At 43.2% G+C, this 20,858-nt stretch overlaps 1 protein-coding gene across 1 annotated transcript in view; it reads left to right on the forward strand.

Moving 5' to 3' along the window:
* Pgm5 (phosphoglucomutase 5) overlaps positions 1-20,858 on the forward strand; it is a 162,202-nt gene that overhangs the window by 42,741 nt on the left and 98,603 nt on the right. The window lies entirely within an intron of this gene.

Here is a 20,858-nt window from a genome sequence, read left to right on the forward strand (position 1 = left end):
TTTAGTATGCAGTGACATTTCTTCACTTTTTGGTACTTGCCAATTTGGAAAAAATTGTTTGCAGTGCCCCACAAATGGATACACACAATTCTGAAAGATTACTATGCATGGCCAGAAGCCCTTCTTTGACTTTTGTACCAAGATAAACTTGGGGATGCTACAACTTGGATACAAGGGAAAATAGACCCAGTTGATAAGAAGAAAACAAAGGATGCCTAAGGACCCGGTCTCATTTGGGTGTAATAAAATTGTGCTTGTCTTGTGGTTTTCATGTTCATTAAGTTGGAGTTCATTAATGGCAGGTGAGTACGGAAGCCCGTGTCATGTGTGACTTGATGTAAGAGGAGATGGCACGATCACTTCCTATCTAATAATTCAAATCTGCTCCAACCTGGTCTTCAGCTCAGGATGCTCTGCTTCATGTCTTGGCAAATGGGAGGAGTAGTGAGTTCAGTTAGGATGTTTAGATCAATGGTTCTCAATCTTCCTAAGGCTGTGACCTTTAACACAGTCCCTCATGTTGTGTTGACTCTCTCCCCAACCATAAAATCATTTTTCTTGCTACTTTATAATGGTAGTTATGAATACTGTTATGAATCATAATGTAAACCCTATAAAAGGGTTGTTTGTCCCTCCCAGGGGTCACAACCCACAGGTTGAGAACTGCTGGTTTAGAGGATGCCTAACACTCCTTCCTTCCTGTGTGGATTTTGTGTTCACCTCCTAGAAAGGATGCTGAGAAGGTTTGCACTTGATATCCAGTGTTTCCACATGTCAGTCTCAGGAAGGACAGTGTTAGTGGAGGGCGTTTGTGTGTGTGGCTAGAGGGACAGGAGTAAGCGAACATTTCTGAATAGAAGGTTCCTGGCTTTGAAGACATTGGGTAAATAAATCATCTTTCCTTCAAGTTTTCAGAGTCATCTTAGATTTCTGCTCTGTGAGATTGACAGAAAACCACTATCACTGTTGGATGGCCATTAAGTGTTCCAAACCAATCCATGGGAATGGGAAGATGAATGACTTGTCAAGTCCCCTCTCTCTGGTCTGCTATATTTGTAAGAATTCTTTGTTATTTCTGATCCTGTCCTGGATGGGCTTTGAGATTGGTTAAGGTGTCTAAGACCTCATTCATAGCCCTTTTATTGACTCATTCTCCTTGGCCTTTGGGAAATCATATTGACCACTGACAGATGTAGCCATACTGAGTGAATTCTCTTAGCATCTTCATGATATTGACTGGATTTAAGACTAAAGCCAGGGTCTCAGAGATTTCTGGTAAGTCAGGGGTATGCCATTATTTGTAGCTTCATTTTGGCTTGTGGAGGGTATGTTTGGTTCAATTACCTCCTTTCATTCTTTATGACTGAAAATATTCATCTATTGTAGGCAGCAATCTAAGGGCTGAGGAGATGGTTTAGTGATTTGGAAAGCAAATCCTTTTGGTTGCTATGAAGAGCAATGAGGTTATCTGGACAGATAACAATGCCTGGTGTCTTGATGATGGTGGCAGTTATACAATTGTATGGACATGCTAAGCTCCATGGAGCTATACATTTAAAGTGAAGGAAAATGGGGTGGTGAATCTTATTTTATTTGTAAGCTATACTTAATAAGAGCGACAAAATAATCAAACCCATTTATGTAAAATTGAAGAGAGTGTTTCTTTTGAGTCTTTCTCTATCAGCATCAGGAACCACCACTTCCTGTGGGTGACTCCCCTTGTCATGGTGGAGAATTTCACACACAGAACTTCTGAAATGGTGTTTGGAGTCAGGAGACAGGAGAGACTTCTAGATATTTTTTTCTCTTTGTGCCACACCAGAACATATGCACTATCAGTAATCTGGTCTTCATTGTCAAAGACTTGCCTTCATTTAAAACTGGAAGTCTTTAAGATCAGTAGTCAAATCTATTGACTACAAAATGGATACAGGGAAGCCAGCCAGTGCTATGTAACTCTGATGTATGTGCTTGGCATGTAGCACTGCTTTTACACGGAAGAAAGTGAGGAAGCTATCTTAGGCCTGCTGCTTTTTCCAGGACATAAAGACGTTGTGATCTTTGTATGTGCTTCTGATTTGAAATGCTTTTTGTAACTCTTACTAACAACCAAATATTAAATGGATTTTAAGTGCTAACCTCCCAGGGTCATGGTAAGTAGGGTTTATTATAGGGCTCAAATACTTGCTAAATATTGATTTTACTTGAGGGAGGGATGGGATGTGAGGGAGGCACACAGGGGGAATTGAGAAGCTGCCTGAATTGCTGACTGAGGGGAGACTAGAGTGTGACTGCATTTTTGTCTCCATGAGCACTGTTGCAAGTATACCATTTGTCACAGAAACCCACAGAAATATTTGGAGCCGCCTGTAGTGTGGACATGGTATTTATAGAAAATATATGATGCCAAGGGGTTCCATAACTTGTCCAAGGTCACATGACAAAAATGCCATCCAGGTTGTAACCATCAGATTGTCTGCCTCAAGTCTTGTTTCTTTACTATTCCTGCTGTTGGGAACAACAAAAGTTCTGCCTGTACCGTGAATGGGTATCACTTGTGTTGGTTGGCCTGGAGACTACTGTGGCAGGAGAGACATGTTGCCCAAATGGTGGTGGGTGACACCTGATACACACAGATAATTTTAACACAAAATGCCTTGTAATTTTCAACCTGGTTTTTGTTGTTTTGTTTGTTTTCTGATTTTTGAGCATGCCCCTTTCTTTAGTTAAGCTTGGGAGGAAGCTGTTCTTGGCTTTAGCTTGAGACTTCCAGGAAAATATTGACAGGAGTTCAAGGTAGAGTTTGAATTTATACCCTCACCCTAGCTGTAATACCAGCGTGAGCGGCTGCACTGAGGCTGTTGGTCTGGTTTCAGTAGCGTTGCCAGGCTACCTTCTGTGCAAGTGGGGTAAGCAGATATCATTTCTTCTCTCTGAGAGTTTTAAATCCAAGACAGACAACACCGCTGACCCAAAACGTAAGTAGTATTGATTAAGTGATGAGTCTCTTCAGTAGGGAGCGTGCTATCAGTTGCATTTCAGACACCCAGTGCCTTAAAAAGAAGTCTAGACAGGCTCTGCCTGTATACTCTGCACAGGTGAGGGTGGAGGCCAGGCCTGAGCATCCTTCATTGCATCTCAGATCTGGTATCTACCTGAGGTGTGACTGTGTCATTTGGATTTGCAATTTACAGGCTCTTCTAGAGTCCCCTGTCAGTAAGTCTGATTGCATCAGTGGTTTCTATCCTAGCATTGAGGACAATTCTTTGGTGACTTCAGGCCTGCATTGGAGACAGCAAGATCTCTATCCAGGACTCAGATCGTATCTGTCAGGGACTTTAAACAGAACAGGAGAGAAACTAGATGAAATGGGACCCAAATAGTTAAGCAGTGTTTGGCTTGAACAAAGCACAGGCTGGCCTCAGGTGAACCTTGACCTAGCAGCTTGTTTGACCTGAGTATTCCCTTTCGGCTGTCCCTTGGAAGATGTCGCTCATATCATCAGGCTCCTTGCTGTCTCTCTAGGGCAGAGTTGATGTAGCAGACATCTGCAGGATTTCTGAACCTCATACCCCATAGCATTCTACTTATGAGACTGAGAGGCAAAGAAACTAAACACATTTCCTTGAGTCTTGACCCTGGTTGGAGTTTTCACCAGGGCCTTACCAGTGGGAGGGGTGGACAGCCTTAAGCCTCTCCCCCTCCTTATGTAGAGCCAGGCTGAAGGTCATTCCTTCTCAGACCAAATGATGAATAATGGATGCATTTGTTCTTTTTGCCCAGTGAAAGTGGTAATTGCAGCAACTTTGGGCTGTGAAGTACCTGAGTGTATAGGGGTACAATTTTAGAAGGGAATTCAGGGTCCCCTTCTTTTTACTTCCTTATGCCCCTGCAAATCCCCTATTACCCTATTCACTGATAATGGTGGCATGGGGGTGCTTGCCCGTGGCCTTGCTTTTTTTTTTTTTTGGTCTTTGGGTTTTGGTTTTTGGTTTTGTCAAGGCAGGATTCCCCTGTGTAGCCATCCATGACCTTTACATATTCATGGTCACCCAGTCCTTGTCTTCTCCTCTCTATACCACCTTGAGCCCTTTCTTCCTCTCTCCCTTATTCTTTTCTCTCCTTCCTTTCTCCATCTCTCCATTATTTCTTTACTCTGTTACATACTTCTTTCCTTACCTACCTTCGTTTTTTCACTTCTCAAACAAACAAACAAAAACCCTCATGCATTCTTGGCCCACTATTTAGTCCAGCATATGACTTCTGCCATTTTCAGTCTTTCTTGTATTCCTGGTCCACTGCTTATCCAGCATTTGACTTCTGGCACTGATCTTCACCTCTGCGTTCTATGTTCATCAAGCAAACTTCACATTCCTAAATGAATGAATGTTTCATAAGGTATTTGACCAGATCTGAGAGGGTTAGCCGTCTGAAGTTCAGGAAGGCACAGCATCCTAAAGATCTTTCATCTTTGAAGAGCTTCCCTAGCTGTGGGAAGAGGGAGAGGAAAAACAACATAATTTGAGAACAGCAAGCATTTAGAGCTGCTGGGATATTCAGGCTTCTGTAGAAACTGGGATGTGGTCTTCTTTGAGCTCTCCTGAAATCTGTGTGCGGACCACCAGGGTTTGAACTCTGACTCTGATGCTTCCTGGCTTTGTAACCTTGGGCTGGGATACATGATTCTTCTAGATGAGGATGATGAGAGTACTCTCCTTCATCAGTAGTAGATGGAGAAATACATGGACTTGCTTAGAGCAGTGTTGTCCATGGTAGGAGCGTAGAGAAGATGGGCAGTTACTATCAGATGGTGTTTTACAGACGTCAAACTGAAGCATGGTGAACTAGTCTCAAGATAGGTCTCCAGCTCTATATTGCTAGTCACTTTTCTCATTGCTTTGAGACAAGAAGCAACTGAAGAGAAGAAGGGTTTATCTTGGCTTATAGTTCAATGGGATCATTCCATCACAGCAGGGAAGTCATGGTGAAAAGAGACGGAGGCCAGAAGATTACAGTATATCTGTAGTCAGGCAGCAGAGAGAGAACTGAGCATGACTGGTCAATAGAACCTCAACACTCACCCCAGTGACCCACTTCCTCTGGGGAGGCTCCTCCTTCTATAGGTGTCACAACCTGCCCAAATATCTCCATCAGATGGAGGTCAGGTGTTCAAACACATCTGTCCCGACCTGTAGGACATCAACCTGGGGCAAGAGAGTCAGGGATAGGGAATGGGGGCAAGAGACACAGAAAGAACGACCACAAGACAGGATTCTGATCAAGTGGCAAACTTTACGTTTTTCTCAGGCTAGCGTATATAGTCGGCAGAGCAGGATATGGGGAGGGGTAGAATGGGTTGTTTGTGATCCAGGTGTTAGTGTAGGCAGGATATTAGGAAGCCACAAAGAGGATGTTTGGCAGGGTAAAGAGTTTATGAATAAGAGTTCCAGGAAAGGGTTGCCTAGGTGACTGAGCCTGTGGGTGGAGGACTGGGTCAAGTTGTTTCTTTTCTTGAGCTGAGGTTCTAAGGAGCTGCTATGTAAAGGTTAACTATGTGGCCTGCCAAGCATGGCCTAGGATCTCATGCCAATCCCTGAGATTTGGCTCCCAACACACATGAACCTATGGGAAACATTTTACATGCTGTGGTGGCACACACCTCTAATTCCAGCATTTGGGAGGCAGAGGCAGGAGGATCTCTGTGAGTTCAAGGCTAGCCTGGTCTACAGAGTGAGTTCCAGGACAGCCAGGGTAAACAGAGAGAAATCCTGTCTTGAGAAAGATTAAAAAATAATTAACTGAAAATAAATTCACATTTAGGACTTAGCCTTTAAGGCTTGACTCAACCTCTGTATCTTCTATGTAGGTTGTCAGGTTCCTTGCTGTGGGCCCTGTACTCGTCACAACACAGCAAGGCTTTAGGAAGACTGCCATGTGATATTCACATATACACAGATTTTCTGCTTACCTGGTAATTAATAATTGCTGATTTTCTTTAGCTTTTCTTTATATGGACATAAAGGTTTTAGTTAGTTACCTAGGGCTAGGTCTATTGCCCTTTAATCCATCTTATAAAGTTGTGACAAATGAGAAATTCTGTGTTCTTTGTTTCCTCTATCAGGCCTTTCATAGAAACATGTTGGACACTACACTTCTATCTCTTTGGAAAATTTGGTTGGTGGGAGGACTTTTGTTGTTATTTTGTTTTTCTTGTAAGACACATCTGTGTCTGCCTGTGTGCCGGCCAAAATCCATTAAGTTCCTTGAACATTTATCTCTCCCATAAACTGTGATGATAGGGTTTTGACTGTATCTCACAGACATCCCACTAAAACATATGTGAACTGTGTACATATTGAAAGCATTTGCCCATTTCCTAATCTGGTTAGTAGTTCAGCCAAAAGCTACAAAAATAAAATACGAGAAACACCATAATGAACTGTTTTGTGATAAACTTGTTCACAGAGAGGTTTGTGAGAATGAATTTCCTTGTTACTTTGTAATTTCTAAACACCAGCCAACCTCAGTTTATTGCTATAATCGTTTGTTTTCTTATTTTATGTTAACTTTATGCTTTTCTCTGCTAAACCACTAGTCGAGTCTTCTAATGCATTACAGATAGATGGAAGAGGAAATATTCAACCTCTCAGATGGGATTTCTTTAAATGCATTTACCAATCAGGTGGGGCCAGGAACACTAGAAACTTGAAAGCAATGAATGATTCAGACAAGGTCTGTGAGATTTCTAGAAAGAACTCTCATCTAATGACATTTTGTGAGCCGCAGGCTGGGTTGTAGCTCTGATTGGACATGACTAAGTTGAGGTGACTGCATTATTACTACAACAAAATGCTTGAGGCCTCTAATGTTATAAAGAGAAAAGGTTGGTGCAAGCTATAGTTTTGGAGGTTCAAGGGCATGGCATGGCTTCAATTCTGGTGAAGACCCTTCCAGCTATAGTCACATCATGACAGAGGCACACACACGGAAGTGCTTTATGTTGGCAGACAGGATGTTAGAAAGACAGAGATGCTGGGGTCCTATACCCCTTCATAAGTATAACCTAAATAGCCCAAATGCTTGTGACTAGGCCCTACATCCCAGTGGTTCTAGCGTCTTGGAGTTCAAGCTTTTCATCACACAGTTCAACAATGATACTACACTCTATGTCAGGAGAGATAGCTACTGTTGCCACCACCCCCTCCTCCCCCACCCCTTCTTCGTTCTCAGGGCTCAAGACAGTAGAAACTCTGAGTACCAAATTCATGTCTTAGTTGGGAACAGGGGAGGGTAAAGAAAGGCCACGAATACACAGCTTTTAAGGTGGCTCACAGACGTGGACAGACACATCTGACCAAAGCCCAGTGTTGAGAACTTTGGGGGTTGAGAAATGTAGTCATTATACTTCGTGTTTACACACACACACACACACACACACACACACACACACACACACACACACCTGAAGTTGGGTGTTCTTATGAAGAAAGGGGAGATGGTCAGAGAACAGTCTCTGCTGTAGTTTTCAACAATGCCTTCAACATTCTCTAAAGAAAAGAGTGCTTGGTAGAGATATAAAAATTACCTGAGTTTTGCTCAAAAGTTCCGTTTAGACTTTGGGAGCCCATTCCACATGGAGGTATGCTTTCTCAGCCTGGACACAGGGGGGAGGGTCTAGGCCCTGCCCAGGATGATATGACAGACTTTGGGGATCCCCCATGGAGGGCCTTACCCTCGCTGGAGAGCAGAGGCGGATGGGGTGGGGGAGTTGGTGGGAGTTGGGGGAGGAGGGGAGGGAGAGGGAGCAGGGATTGACATGTGAAGCAGGCTTGTTTCTAATTTGAACTAATAAAAAATAATTTTAAAAAGTTCCCTTTAAAGAACTCCAGAGGATGACACAAACCATGATGTTCATGGTACTAATAAAGAGAATGATGGGGAGACGAGGGAGGAGGGATATCTTCCAGAGAAAAGATGTCAGGCTGTTAAGATGTAGTAACTCAGAGACTAGTGAATAAAGGGATAAATAAATTCCTTCTTTCAAAAACAAGTACATTGCTTCACATAGGAAAAGCACACCAAGAGCAAACCAGCCTGGCAGTGTCACGGCCTTGGGAGTTAAAGGCTTTCAGTCCTAAGCATCAGACACTCAGTGTCCTAGCAGTGAGAGAAAGTTGCATTCTGCCTGTTAAAACATGTAGAAGGGGCATCTCCAGAGGGGCAGTTGATTCTCTGCCAATACAATGAGCCTGCTCTGTCATGCTTAGGTGTGGTCTTTTCCAGGTGAATTATTCCTACAATAAAGCCTACAATGTTAGAAAGCATCCAGTGTTAGAAAGACAAAGGCTTATATAAAGCATAGTTTTGGAGATTCAAAGGCATGGCAGAGGCCCCAGCAGTGCTGGCCATTACCCTGACACAGGACCTGGTCTTAGGAAAAGAAAGGGGACTGCTTTTTACTTACATCACACCCAACCCCAACTGGTACATCTCCAGTGAACCCCTACACCTAAGGCTCAGGGAAATCACAGAAACGGGGGTGGGAAGATAACAAGAATCAGAGGACCAGGGTGATTTCTGTGAGGTAGTGTTCTCTATATATACAGGGAAGTTGTACTCAAGAAATCTCAGCCATGTGGCTACCTCCATAAGATTAGCATAATGACAATGCAGTTGACATGCCAACATGGACAATGAAAATTCCTTATTGTCCCACCACCACTAGATGAGAGCCACAGGTCATCAGTGCCTGGGAGAGAAGGAGGAGGAGGCTCTGTCTCCTTCAGGAAGAAGCTACCATGTAGGTTGTCCAACCCCAAGTGGTCAGCCTAGGACACATGTACACACAAGCAAAGCTAAATGGACTCAGGAGGCTATATGTACATATGTGCATATATGCACACACATGTACATGTAACAATCATTAAAAAAAGAGACCATGAACTTGGGAGGGGGGTTGGGGAGGAGAGGGAATAGTAGGAATAAAAATATATTAAACAAGCAAAAAGAGTAAAAACAGAAATCACAAAATACATTCCATGAAAGTCTCGAAAAGTTAATACAAATATTAAAAAAAAATCCAGGAAAACAAAAGACATCTCTGAAGCCCCCCTCCCCCACAGGAGGAAAAGCTGACCTTGCTTTTCCTTGGGAAGTGATACCTTGTTAAAGTCCCAGTTCTGCCAGTAAGAAAATCAATTTAAATTAGTTGCCTATCATTAAAGAACATTCTAGAATAATGGACGCTTTCCAACAAATGCTATCACTTTTGGTGTCTTTTGCTTATTGTGACTAATTCACTTGCTCATCAAGAAATATTTATACCTAATCTGCTCTGTGTTGCTGCAATAAACACCATGACCAACAAACAGCAACTTGGGGAGAAAAGGGTTTATTTCAGCTTACAATTTCCAGGTCACAGGCCATCACTGAGGGAAGTCAGGGCAGAAAGTCAGGGCAGGAAACTGGAAGCAGGAGTTGGAACAGGGGCCATGGAGAAACACCGCTTACTGGCTTGCTCAGCTTTTGTTCTTAACACAGCCCAGGCACACCTGCCAATGGGTGGTACTGCCTTTGATGGGCTGGGCCCTCCCACATCAATTATCAATCAAGAAAAGGCCCAGGTTCTTCAAAATGACAAGATCAACCACACTTGGTCTGGTGACGTAGCAAATAGGCTCATGTTTATGATTTAGTGAGAGAGCCAGGCATTAGTGGCAATACACAGGATATGATATAAGGAATTCCTTCTATATAGGTCATTAATAAGTGGATAAAAGTCCTGTTGTTGGGCCAAAGTGATCTGGACCTAGTGTAACAGTTCTTTATTCTTTTATGTTATGAATGCTGTTCATGGGCCCCCTTAATGAGCACTGTAAGAACGACCACATCTTTGCTTTGTACTTCCATTTGAGTAGAGTGCTCTGATTATAGCAGTGCCCATGTGGCAACTGGGGATGAGCTAGCTCAGGAAGATAGTGTGCATTCTGGAACAAGCCACCCATTGGAGTCACAAAGTGCAATGGTGCAGGGCAAAAGCCTAGACTCGAGCTGCACGGTGATCCAAGGTTGAGCCTGAGACCCCCCATTACTCGCCTTCATGTAGATGCATCATTAGCTAACCTTTTACCCTTACCTAACCTTTCACCCCTACCTAACCTTTCACCCCTACCCAACAGTTTACTTCCTAACTAACCTTTCACCCCTACCTAAGCTTTCACCCCTACTTAACCTCTCCCCACTATCTAACCTTTCTGTGATTGTTTTCTCATTTGTCAAGTGAAAGTCAACTTTGTTGGGTTGTCATGAACTCATATGGGATTATTAATGTAGGCGCTTGCCTGCTGTGCAGAAGGCCCTGGATTCATCCCCATCACTTGGAGAGGCGAGTAGTAATGAAGTCCATATGGAATAAAAACTCAGTGAATACTATCTGTTCTTTTTTTAAAAAATCATTAATAATAAATATCCTCTGCCTTGTTATTTTTCTCCCTCACTTAAGAATTTTGCATTATTGAACTGTTTATTGAAGACAATCCTGTCTCTAACTCACGTCATAACGTTATGACAACTGGGAGCTAACCTAAATGTGATGTTCTTCATGACTCCTGAGCTGAGAGCCATGATGTTTACATTTCTGGTCTGGTTCTAATAACTACCATAACTAAATTTCCTACCTTCTCCTTCCTCTGTTTGATACTCTCTGAAAGATGGAAGAGTCAAGGGTTAAGCATTGCTAAATTCCTTCCTCTTGGGCTTTTTGGACCCACCCTTTGTCAACAGGTCAATTTCCACCAGAATTTTTAGATCTTGGAGACCATGCTCAAACCCCATCCCCCCTCCACCAAAAGTGTTCAGTATTTTTGAGCCACCATGCACAGCTGGACATAGCAGCCCCTCCCATGAGACTGCAGGGTATTTATCTTAATAGAGTTCTCCTTTGTTGAACTATGAACCATCCTCCATTGTAAGAAGAGGATTCCAGAGTGTGGTGCTGCTGGATGTGGGTGGAGGGATGGGATGGGGGATGACGTGATAGATTTACATATAGGATAGTGAAGATGGGGAAATCCAGTGGCTTGAGGCTCTGGCCGAGACAGAGGATGCTGCTGTGCTCTTTGGGAAGAGAGTCACAATCCTACAGGAAACATCTGCTTTAATCTGCTCCAACATCAACAGAATTGATGTGGTAGGAACCTGTTGTTACTGCACGGGCTCCATTTCTCCAGCCAGGCCTTGGCTGAGATCAGCACTGTTTGGACAGGCAGCACCATGTGGTCTCCTTTGTCAAAACGTGGATGTAGCAAGCAGTGGTATTTGGGAATATCCTGTGGCTATTTTTCTATTTAAAGGGACTGTTTTCTTCTAAACCTGGCCAGCTATCTTTGTTTCCATATCTTTCATTTTATGTTTTCTCTTTTTCCCCTCTCAGCATATTTCCATCCTGGGTTTCAAATAAGTCAATGCTTTGCATCCTGGTTTCTACCACCACAGGAGTGACAAAGGCTCCCTGTGGTATAGCAGGTTTGTGCCCAAGAGTATCAAAACGTCTGTAATCGCTGTGTGAACTCACAGGCACACTCACACAGCCACAAAACCACAGAGGTTGTCAACTGCACTTAAGGTACATCTGCTTCTTTTTGCCCTAAGAATCACTTACTTTGCTGGGGAGACACTCATAGGGTAACAGGGCCTGCCAACAAGCCTGGAGACCTGAGTTTGAGCCACACAATGGAATGAGAATCCTGAAAGTTGTCCTTTGATTTCCACATGTGTATCAAGGCATGTGTGCCCCACCCTTACACACATGTACACAAAAGAAATCAAATATAATTAATGAAATGTAAATGTGATGGTAAGATAGCTAAGTAGGTAAAGGTGCTTGGCATGTAACCTAGTTACATGAATTGGATCCTAAAACTCATGTCAAGGTGGAAGCAGAAACTGAACTCCCCAAAGTTGTTCTCTGAGCCCCAGAGGGAGAGAGAGAAAGAGAGAGGGAGAATGAGAGAAAGAGAGAGAAAGAGAAAGAGGGGGGGAGAGAAGGAGGGAGGGAGAAGTGTTGTACCCATACATACATATCATGTACATACAGACACATGTACAATAATAATTGGGGGAAAATGGAATTAGTTATCTAGAATTAGCTAGTGATCATACTTTTGGGGAGACTACCTTATTTTGCACTATTTGAAAAAGTAGTGTTGGTACCTGATACTTAATTTTTGCCCCTGTATTCCTTTTGTGTGTATTCTCTCTCTCTCTCTCTCTCTCTCTCTCTCTCTCTCTCTCTCTCTCTCTCTCTCTCTCTCTCTCTCTCTCTCTGTGTGTGTATACATAATGTGTGTGGAGGCCAGAGGTTGATGTCAGGTGTCTTTCTCAGACGTTCTCTTTCAGAAAAATCCCATTTCTAGGACCTAGAAATGATTGTAGAAGAAGCCCATATTGTTGTTGAGATTTTAGCAATATCAGTTCCAGCATGGCTGGTACGTATTGAAGGATGTCCAAGTCCTGTGAAAGTGTAGTGCATTTGCTGAAGACCTGAGAGATAAGTTAGCCATGCACAGGAAGATGGAAGAGTAGAGAGGCTCCTTCTATAAGTGTTCTGCCTGGTTACTGGGTAAGCAATGACTTTATGTTATTTATATGAAACTGGAACAGTAAGAGAAAAACAGATATTGGTGAAGTACTTTTACTCCAAAGCAGTCCATCCAAGAAGTCATGTGTGGTTCCGATAGCACCCCTGTACCAGCACATGATGAGAGTTGTATAAACAACTTAACCCCTCTGCCCCCTGTAAGGGGGCCTTTTTTTTCCCAGTTCCCAGAGAGCCCATGTGGGATTAATTCCTGTCACCCATGGAGATAACTGGCCTGAGATTCTAATTTGTACTATTCTTCCTTCACGAGTTTATCTGTGTCTTTATTGCTTTCCTCCCCATCAAAACAAGCCATGTGTAGCTGAATCTTTGCCGGATTCAAGTCTCTCCCCGGAGAATGCAAACAAAGGCGCAAGTGCATTTCTTCTTTTTCTCATTTGCTGTTGAGACGTTTTAAAGCCCTGCCAAGTTTCATTCTGCACACAAACCCAAGCTTGGCTTTTGAAAGGTAGGCAATGAAAAAGTTCATGCCTGAAGACAGACATTCCACAATTACAATAGGTAACCTAGAAAGTGCCCAGCTCTGGGGAATTGTCTTGGGCTCCTTTGAATGGTAATCCCAAAGGGGCTAGTTTGCCTTTGATGATTATCTATAATTTCATTATTTTATGAGATTAGCTGCTGTGGAACTCTTTTATGGAAAGAGATTTAAGAAAGTCAACTAGATATACATCTGCCACACATGGAATCTTATCTTAAAAGTGGGATTTCCCCTTCAGCTCAGAATGCTGACAGGTTTTTTTTTTTTTCTTCTCTAATGGGGTTCAGCGGGTTGACCAGAAGCCAGGATGAAAGACAGATGGAAGTGCAAAGACTGGCTAGCTCAGGTCCCATGAGTCTCCAACCTTTGCTCAGCTCTCCTATTAAAATCATCTTCTTCCAGGCAGACACAGGCCTGTCACTCTCAGCCTGTCATCAACACAGCTAGGAGAAGCCCATGTGGCTTCTAAGCTGAGTCAGCAGAAATTCTCATGGAATGGGTTTTCACATAGAAAACCCTGTCTTGAAAAACAAACAAACACTGGAGACTCAATTTATCTGTAGAGACAGTATTTGGAAGCCACTTCTTTGACACTGGGTTATATTTGGCTAATACAGTGTAAGGACTTCAATCCCATCCAGGTCTCTGCCTACCCCAGGAGGCCCCAGGAAGGAAGCAGCCAACCAGAAGGGGAAGTGTCACCCTGGTTTGGGCTCCCTTGAACCTGTGTCTCTGTTAGTGGGAAATGTTGACATCACTCTGTATGATCTACTTCATGCAAGACTGTTCTTTTATTCCCCCTATTTAGGTCAATATCTAAGATACAGGAAAAGCATTTTTAACTTCCAAATTGGCCTGAGATGCAAAATTAGTGCTGGAAATTAGTTCATTATACTTTTAACCAAGTCAGGAATGGCTAGGGAACTGCAAATGATCAACATCTGCTTTATAATGTGTCCTGACCAAGTTCTCAACCTGTGGGTCACTTATTATCCCTTTGGGGGATCCCTTTCCACAGGGGTTGCCTAAGACCATCAGAATCCACAGATGCTTACATAATGATTCATAACAGTAGCAAGGTAATAGTTATGAAATAGCAACGAAAATAATGTTATGGTTGGGGGTCACCACACCCTGAGGAGCTGTGTTAAAGGGTCATAGTGTTTGGAAAGTTCAGAACAATGGCTGTACACACTCTTCTCCCCCCCACCCCGCCCCTTCCTTCTATATTGCAACCCACATTTCCTGGAATTTGATGGTATAAACCAGAACTTAGGGAGAGCCAAAGGAGACCTCTTAACTCTGTCTCATTTGGATTGCATGTGCCTTGCCACTGGCTTCTAGAGTGGCTTTAATTGCACCTTCTGTGGCATCAGACCCTATGATAGTATCTATTCTCACCTTGGCTTCACTTCTCAGGAAACATACAGTTGCCAAAATCCTCCCAAATGCCTCCAGGGAGCAGGGAACCTAACTCTCCGCCTTTGGTCTCTCCCTTTTGCTCTGTTTCAGTCCTGACAAAAGCCAGAGTTGTTTTTGAAGGCTCACCTAAGGTCTTTCTCAGTTTTACAATGTACTGCTTGCCTGGTTCCAACTGAGTTTGAACAAAGGGTCTCATGTTGATTTGAATTACAGGGGCAAACTTTATTTGAACTACAGGGGCACACCAACACACTCCTATTTCCCAGGGCAGGTCAGCATTGGCATTTTCATTTCCAGGAGGAAGGGATCAGCTGGAAACTTACCCTTTTCACTTTCTGACATCTCCTTCTCTGTTTTGGCTTAAGCAAAGGCACTCTGTATTGTAGAATATTTGTACACTGTGTGAAGATGTGTTGCTGTGATTGGTATAATAAGAAGCTGAATGGCCAATAGCTAGGCAGAAGAGATAGGTAGGACTTCCGGGCAGACAGAGGAAGAGGAGATAATTGAGGCATGTGGGGGACACCAATGGAACACATCAAACATATGGGACAGAGGAAAGGTAACCAAGCCATATGCTAGAACATAGGTTAATAGAAAAGGTTAATTAAGTTATAAGAGCTAGTTAGAAACAAGCCTAAGCTAAGGCCAAGTTTTCATAATTAACAAGTTTCTGTGTCATTATTTGGGAGCTGGTGGCCCAAAAGAAAGTCTAACTATGCCCTTAGGCTCAGACTGCCTTATGCTACTCAGCTTTACAAACAAGTGGAGTTATTTTCAGCCAGACCTTATATCTGTCATCTTTGCAGTGTTGAGGGTGTGAGAGAGAAGCCCCTGGGGATTTATACTCTGTCACTGATAGCTTGTCCTCCACTGGAAAGGATGGGAGAAAGGATAGCTTGTGTTCAAGAGTGAAGATCCAGGCTCTGTTTCTAAGGCAGCCCTCTGTCTCTCTTGCCTTGCTCTGCCTGCTGCTTGGCAGGATGGCTCCTTTCTTTTGGCTGATCTGCTGTCTGAAGCCTCAAGGCCCACTGCCTGTATGACCTGCAGTGGTACCTCACTGGAGCCCTGTGTGGCAAGTAGGTCTTGCTGGTTGGCCGAGATAACACTGTAGTTGGGTCGCTCTTTTCCCCTCAGGATGTCTTCTTCCTACTTGCCAAAACTACCCAGGTAGCCCATTCCTGGTTTCTAGTTTTGGGTGTCAGAGCTGGAGGGAAGGAGGAGGAGGTGTTGGGAAATTAAAGTCTGAGGGTAAAATGATATCCTGTGAGGAACATGGCAGGATCAGGAAGCCTGTTTCATAGCGATAGTCACTTTACCAAGTGTCCTGCCCATGTGCCAGTGTAAACACAGAAGTAAATGACCACCTTAAGTCTGTTTAGTTAAATGGGGACAGATTTGCTTGGTTCAATCTAACACAATTGACTGCAATTCCTTAGCTTCCTGTTATGGGTTAATTAGGAGTTAGGTATAAGCTTTGGTGTAGACACTGAGTTGCCTGTGGTAGAACAGAAGGTTGAATGTCTTTAGATAAGGAACCACAAGTCTAATAGTCACTTTATAAGGTGTGACTATGTGGAGTCCTTATTGCTAGGCACCTTATTGGCACAATAGCAAGACACAAATAGCTGGAATGGTTAGCACCCAGCCCAGCTTGCTTCATCTCATTTTTATATCCAGGCATGTAGAACTGGAGGGGCAGCCTACCCAGGAAGACTTTCTTGTGTTGGAAGATTTGGTTAGAGTAGGCATCATGTCAGGTACACCGGGCGTTTGGGAGCTGCATTGGAAGAAGCCTTCCTTGAGAGAGGCAGGAGCAGAGAGCAGGACTGGGGTGAATGGGCCCACAGCTTCTCTAAAGATCAGCCAGATAATTGGTTTTGCACAGAAGCTTTCTACAGACCTAGTGTTGTGTGCCCTTTTTATGAGCATTTACGTCTCAGCCTGGCAGTCAGTCAACTGTATGGCACCTTGCCTTGCTCTTTCTCTGTGTTCTCAGTCTCAGACAGAACATCTCCAGTGGAAACAAAGGATGTAGAGCAGGTTCAAGTCTCTTTTATTTAAATAGTGTGTGTGTGTGTGTGTGTGTGTGTGTGTGTGTGTGTGTGTGTGTGTGTGTGTTTAGGTGTGTGCATCAGGTACCATAGTGCTAAGCTTCAAACCCAGGACAAATGGCTGAGGTGCCTATTTAATCTATCAAAGTGGACCCAGCCACCAGGTTCTCCCAGCATCCCTCAGTCCCTAGCTATTACAGTATATGGCTAACATATCCTGTCCTCTACCTCGAATTCTCCAGCCCAGTTCTTCTGCTCCCTTCTGTCTGCCCAACAGTTCTTTCTAAGTCTCACCTGCTACCAGTTCTGCTCACAGGATACATCTCTCCTGTCCTGACGTTGTGACAGGGTCCTGATGTTGCTAATGCCTGATGGGCTCATTCTCTTCTGTTCTTCCATCTCCGAGGTAACAGATTCCCATATTAAACTGCTCTGTTTGATATACCTGGAGATGCTGCTGCTTCCCTGCCGGACTCTGAATGACATGGATGCTTTCTTTATAGATGGATGTTAGATTAAGACACAGTATTACCAAGTTGTGCAGGATTTGGTTTTATCCTGTTTATAAACAGTGCAGCAAAAGCAAAATAATTAAAAAAATGAAATGGTTGAAAGCAAAAAGTTAGGGGACATGTATGAGCATATAAATATATAAAATCTTGGGCAAATAATGCAAGAATCAAGGTAATAAAATGTTAAATAGATGAGTTTTATTGCAAGACTAGAGAAGGATGATTAAATGGTGATTCAGCATTCTTGAGTATATTCAAATGAGCAACATTTGGCTTCTGCTTCTGTTTAAATGATGCTGTGTTTTGATTGTGGTCTGAAGCTTTGAAGCACTACTTGGCATCTCCTTCCTTCCTTGGAGGTCTCACCATTCAGACATAACATTTGATGACATGTTGGTAAGGTGAGGTCTTGCTTGTCTCCACTAGGTCATCTTCATATGAATCCAGTGGTTATAGGACTTTGTTTAAGGGGCATTCTTTCATTTATTTAATAACAGTTTTTAGTTGATGTTCATGGAGAGAATGAATCCTTAGAAGTGTGCCGCTAGTGAAAGGAAATCCTATCTAAGAGTGTGTTTCTTTACAGAGCTGTGTCATACCATCCTTTGGGCCCTCTGCTGGAAAAGTAGAATCAAGTCTCAAATAATGCCTTCAAATTGTATCCTCTAGCATTATAGATGTAGGACACTACTGTGTCATAACTCTGTGAATGTAAAATGGCTCATACCAGCTTTATGATACATAGTAGTGACCGTGCTTTATCAGAGCTGTTTTTAATGATGTTGCTCAGAATGGTTTCCTTCCAGATGATGATTGAGAAGCTAATTTAAAAAAAAAAAAATGGTGCCAGGTACCACAAGAGTAACAGAACTGTGCTGTTTTCTGGGATTTTGTTTTTTACTTTTTTTTTTTTTGTTTTGTTTTTTTAAATGGAGTGTGCTGGATGTCTCTACAATTTTGTTCAAATGACTGCAGAACCTGGAAAAGCTGTTGCTGCTATTGATGCATAACATACTGCTATTATTGGTCTTTTTATATAAATATAAATATATATATATACATATATAATTTGATTTCTGGAAACTTTAGCTGTGCTGTCAACTTTGAAAAAAAGTATCCCAGTTTACCGTGTTGAGTTGGCATTGTACAGAAATGAACAGCCATATTGGTCTAGAAATGTTGAACTTAATTTTTTTCCATTTGTACAGGGGTAACACACTGTATTAAATATGTAAGATCTTATCTACATGGGTTTGATTACAAAAACTAATAAAGTATTCTCTAAATAAAAAAAAATGTTAAATAGAGCAAAGGTGATCATCTATTTGTGTTCAATAGCCAATCATGAAAATTTAAAATAAAACAGCATCAAAATAGATAAAGGAATGATTATTTAATGTTAAAAATGTCAGAACTCTGTTCAGGTTTGAAATCTCACTGCAATTCTAACTTTTAACAGGTCAAGAGAATGGTGGGGTCTGGGGGTGGGGGGAAATCCCAGCAACAATGAATAATGACTTGGCCTGAAAAAACAAAGAAATTTACTGGAGTTAGTTGACTCTGGCGTGTGTCTGTTGGGAGCTTTGAACTCCTCCATCTTGGAGGAAGTAGGCAGTATGGTTTGGCTAGAAGCTGCCAGTTCTGAAAAGGGTTGTTTTTATTCAGGGAGGGGAGTGACTTTCTGGGGCCAGGCTGCAGTCAGGGACTAGCCCCAGGATTCCCCAGCATGGACACCCCTCCCCCACATGCAGTCCATTTAGAAAGTGAAAGGGTAAATTCGGTGATGAGATAAGGGAAATGAATTAGCACACCAATAGGAAAATAAGTAATGTGAGAATTATCGGTCTGCAGAGACAGATCTGAATTTGAAAGGCCTGCTGGGGTGGGGGGCATGGGTGGGGGTGGGTGGGCGACGCACAGAAGCTGAACAGAAAGGTTTTGTTCAGTCAAGGTTTCTATCCAGGGCAGCAGCTCTTTTGGGGGGCAGGGGGTAGGGGTGGGGAGGTAGTTGTTCAGAAAGGTCATTTCTTTTCCCACGTGGAGGAAATCCTTGTGAAATAACAGAAAGAATATAACCACTCTTCCCTCTCTCTTCCTCCCCCTTCTTTCTCTCTTTCTCTCTCTTTTCACCCTTTATGGGTTAAGCACCTTGAAAACTCTTGACCATTCTACGAATAATGAGAGATACCCCTTAAATATTAGACCACAGTATCCCACACGCAGCACTGTGGCTTACCCATGTCCAACTCCAGCGCCTTCCTCAAGTCTGTCCTTGCCATGGGAAGAGAAAGGTTTGACAGGGCAACAATTGGGAGGCAGGACCTAGCTAGATGAGGAAGCCTGGGCTGAGTTTGTAAGTCTTCTGGATCCATTTTGGTGTCACTACCGCTGTGCCTTCGGAAAGTAAGAAGCAGACATCCCTGTGACCATGTCTCTTCTAATTGCACTTTAAGAACTCCCTTTCCTTCTTCCAACCCATGCCTGTCCTGCAGACACCTCAAACTTTAAGTTAACAAGGCTGGAGTGTCTGGAAAGTTTTCCTAGAACAAGCTAAGGATAAAACCCGAGATATTTGATGTAGAAGAGACTCCACATGCTACTTGTCTTAGTCCATTTGGGCTGCTGTAAACACAGACTCATAGACAACAGAAATGTATTTCTTAGGCTGTGGAAGTAGCTCAGTAGGCAAAAGTTCTTTCCATGCAAGTTTAAGGACCTGAGTTCAAATCCCCGGAACCCCTGTAACCTCTGTAATGCCAGCATTCTTAAGGAGTGGGCAGGAGGTGGAGACAGGAGATCCCCAGAAACCTCATGAGCCAGCTATCCTGGTAGACAATGGAAAAATGACAAGGGGAGACTGTCCCTAACTGTGGCGTGTGAAAACCCGCCCCTGAGGCTGTTCCCTGCTGTCTGCATGTATGTTCACATTCACATACATGAACACATGGGTACATACACATAATGCCTCCTTGCCTGACCTTTTAAAAAAGAAATCTATTTTTCACAGTTCTGGAGGATGGGAGGTCTGTGATCAAGGAACTTGCAGACTCAAGGGCCTACTTCCTGGTTCAAATATGGCTCTGTCTTGCTGGATCCTTGCATGAAAGAACTTCAGGCAGTTTTCTGCAGCATCTTTTGTGAGGGCACCTGTAGGGAGTCACCCTAGCCCCGCCCAATAGTCCTGGGGCAGGTACCAGGTGGATCCGGGGACTCGTCCAGAAGGGCATGGTGAAGGAAAGCCGGGGTGACATAAGGGAGCTTCTTAAGGGGCTGCACATGGGGACCCGGGGGCTCTTTTGTTCTGGCTGCGCTGGCTGGGTTCTATAACCTAGCTCTGGCCCGTGTTTCACCTTGCTGTCTTCTGAAATAAAGAGACCTTAATCCAATAGGCACCAGTCCCATTCAGGAGGGCCTGAATCATACAACCTTCCCATTATTGACTTTATCTCAATATGTAGATGGGGGAGGGGTTTTTAAGAATACTTAATACTTAAGCTTGGAAGGTCCTACGGCTGGCGAGGGACAAATAAGGGACAAATAGGCAGAACTTATATGGTAAGGGAGTTTTATTAGGGAAGGGAGTAGGGGAAGGGAGGGAAAGAGGGGAGAGAGAAGAGACAGAGAGACAGACAGAGATCTGTCTGCCTCCTCAGAGAAATGGCAGAAAGACTGAGCAGGAGTGGGCAGAGCTTGTCTGTTTTTTTTTTCTTTTTTATATTAATTTATTTTTT

This window comes from Cricetulus griseus, chromosome 3 (genome assembly GCF_003668045.3).
Source record: "Cricetulus griseus strain 17A/GY chromosome 3, alternate assembly CriGri-PICRH-1.0, whole genome shotgun sequence".
Lineage (NCBI taxonomy): Eukaryota > Metazoa > Chordata > Mammalia > Rodentia > Cricetidae > Cricetulus > Cricetulus griseus.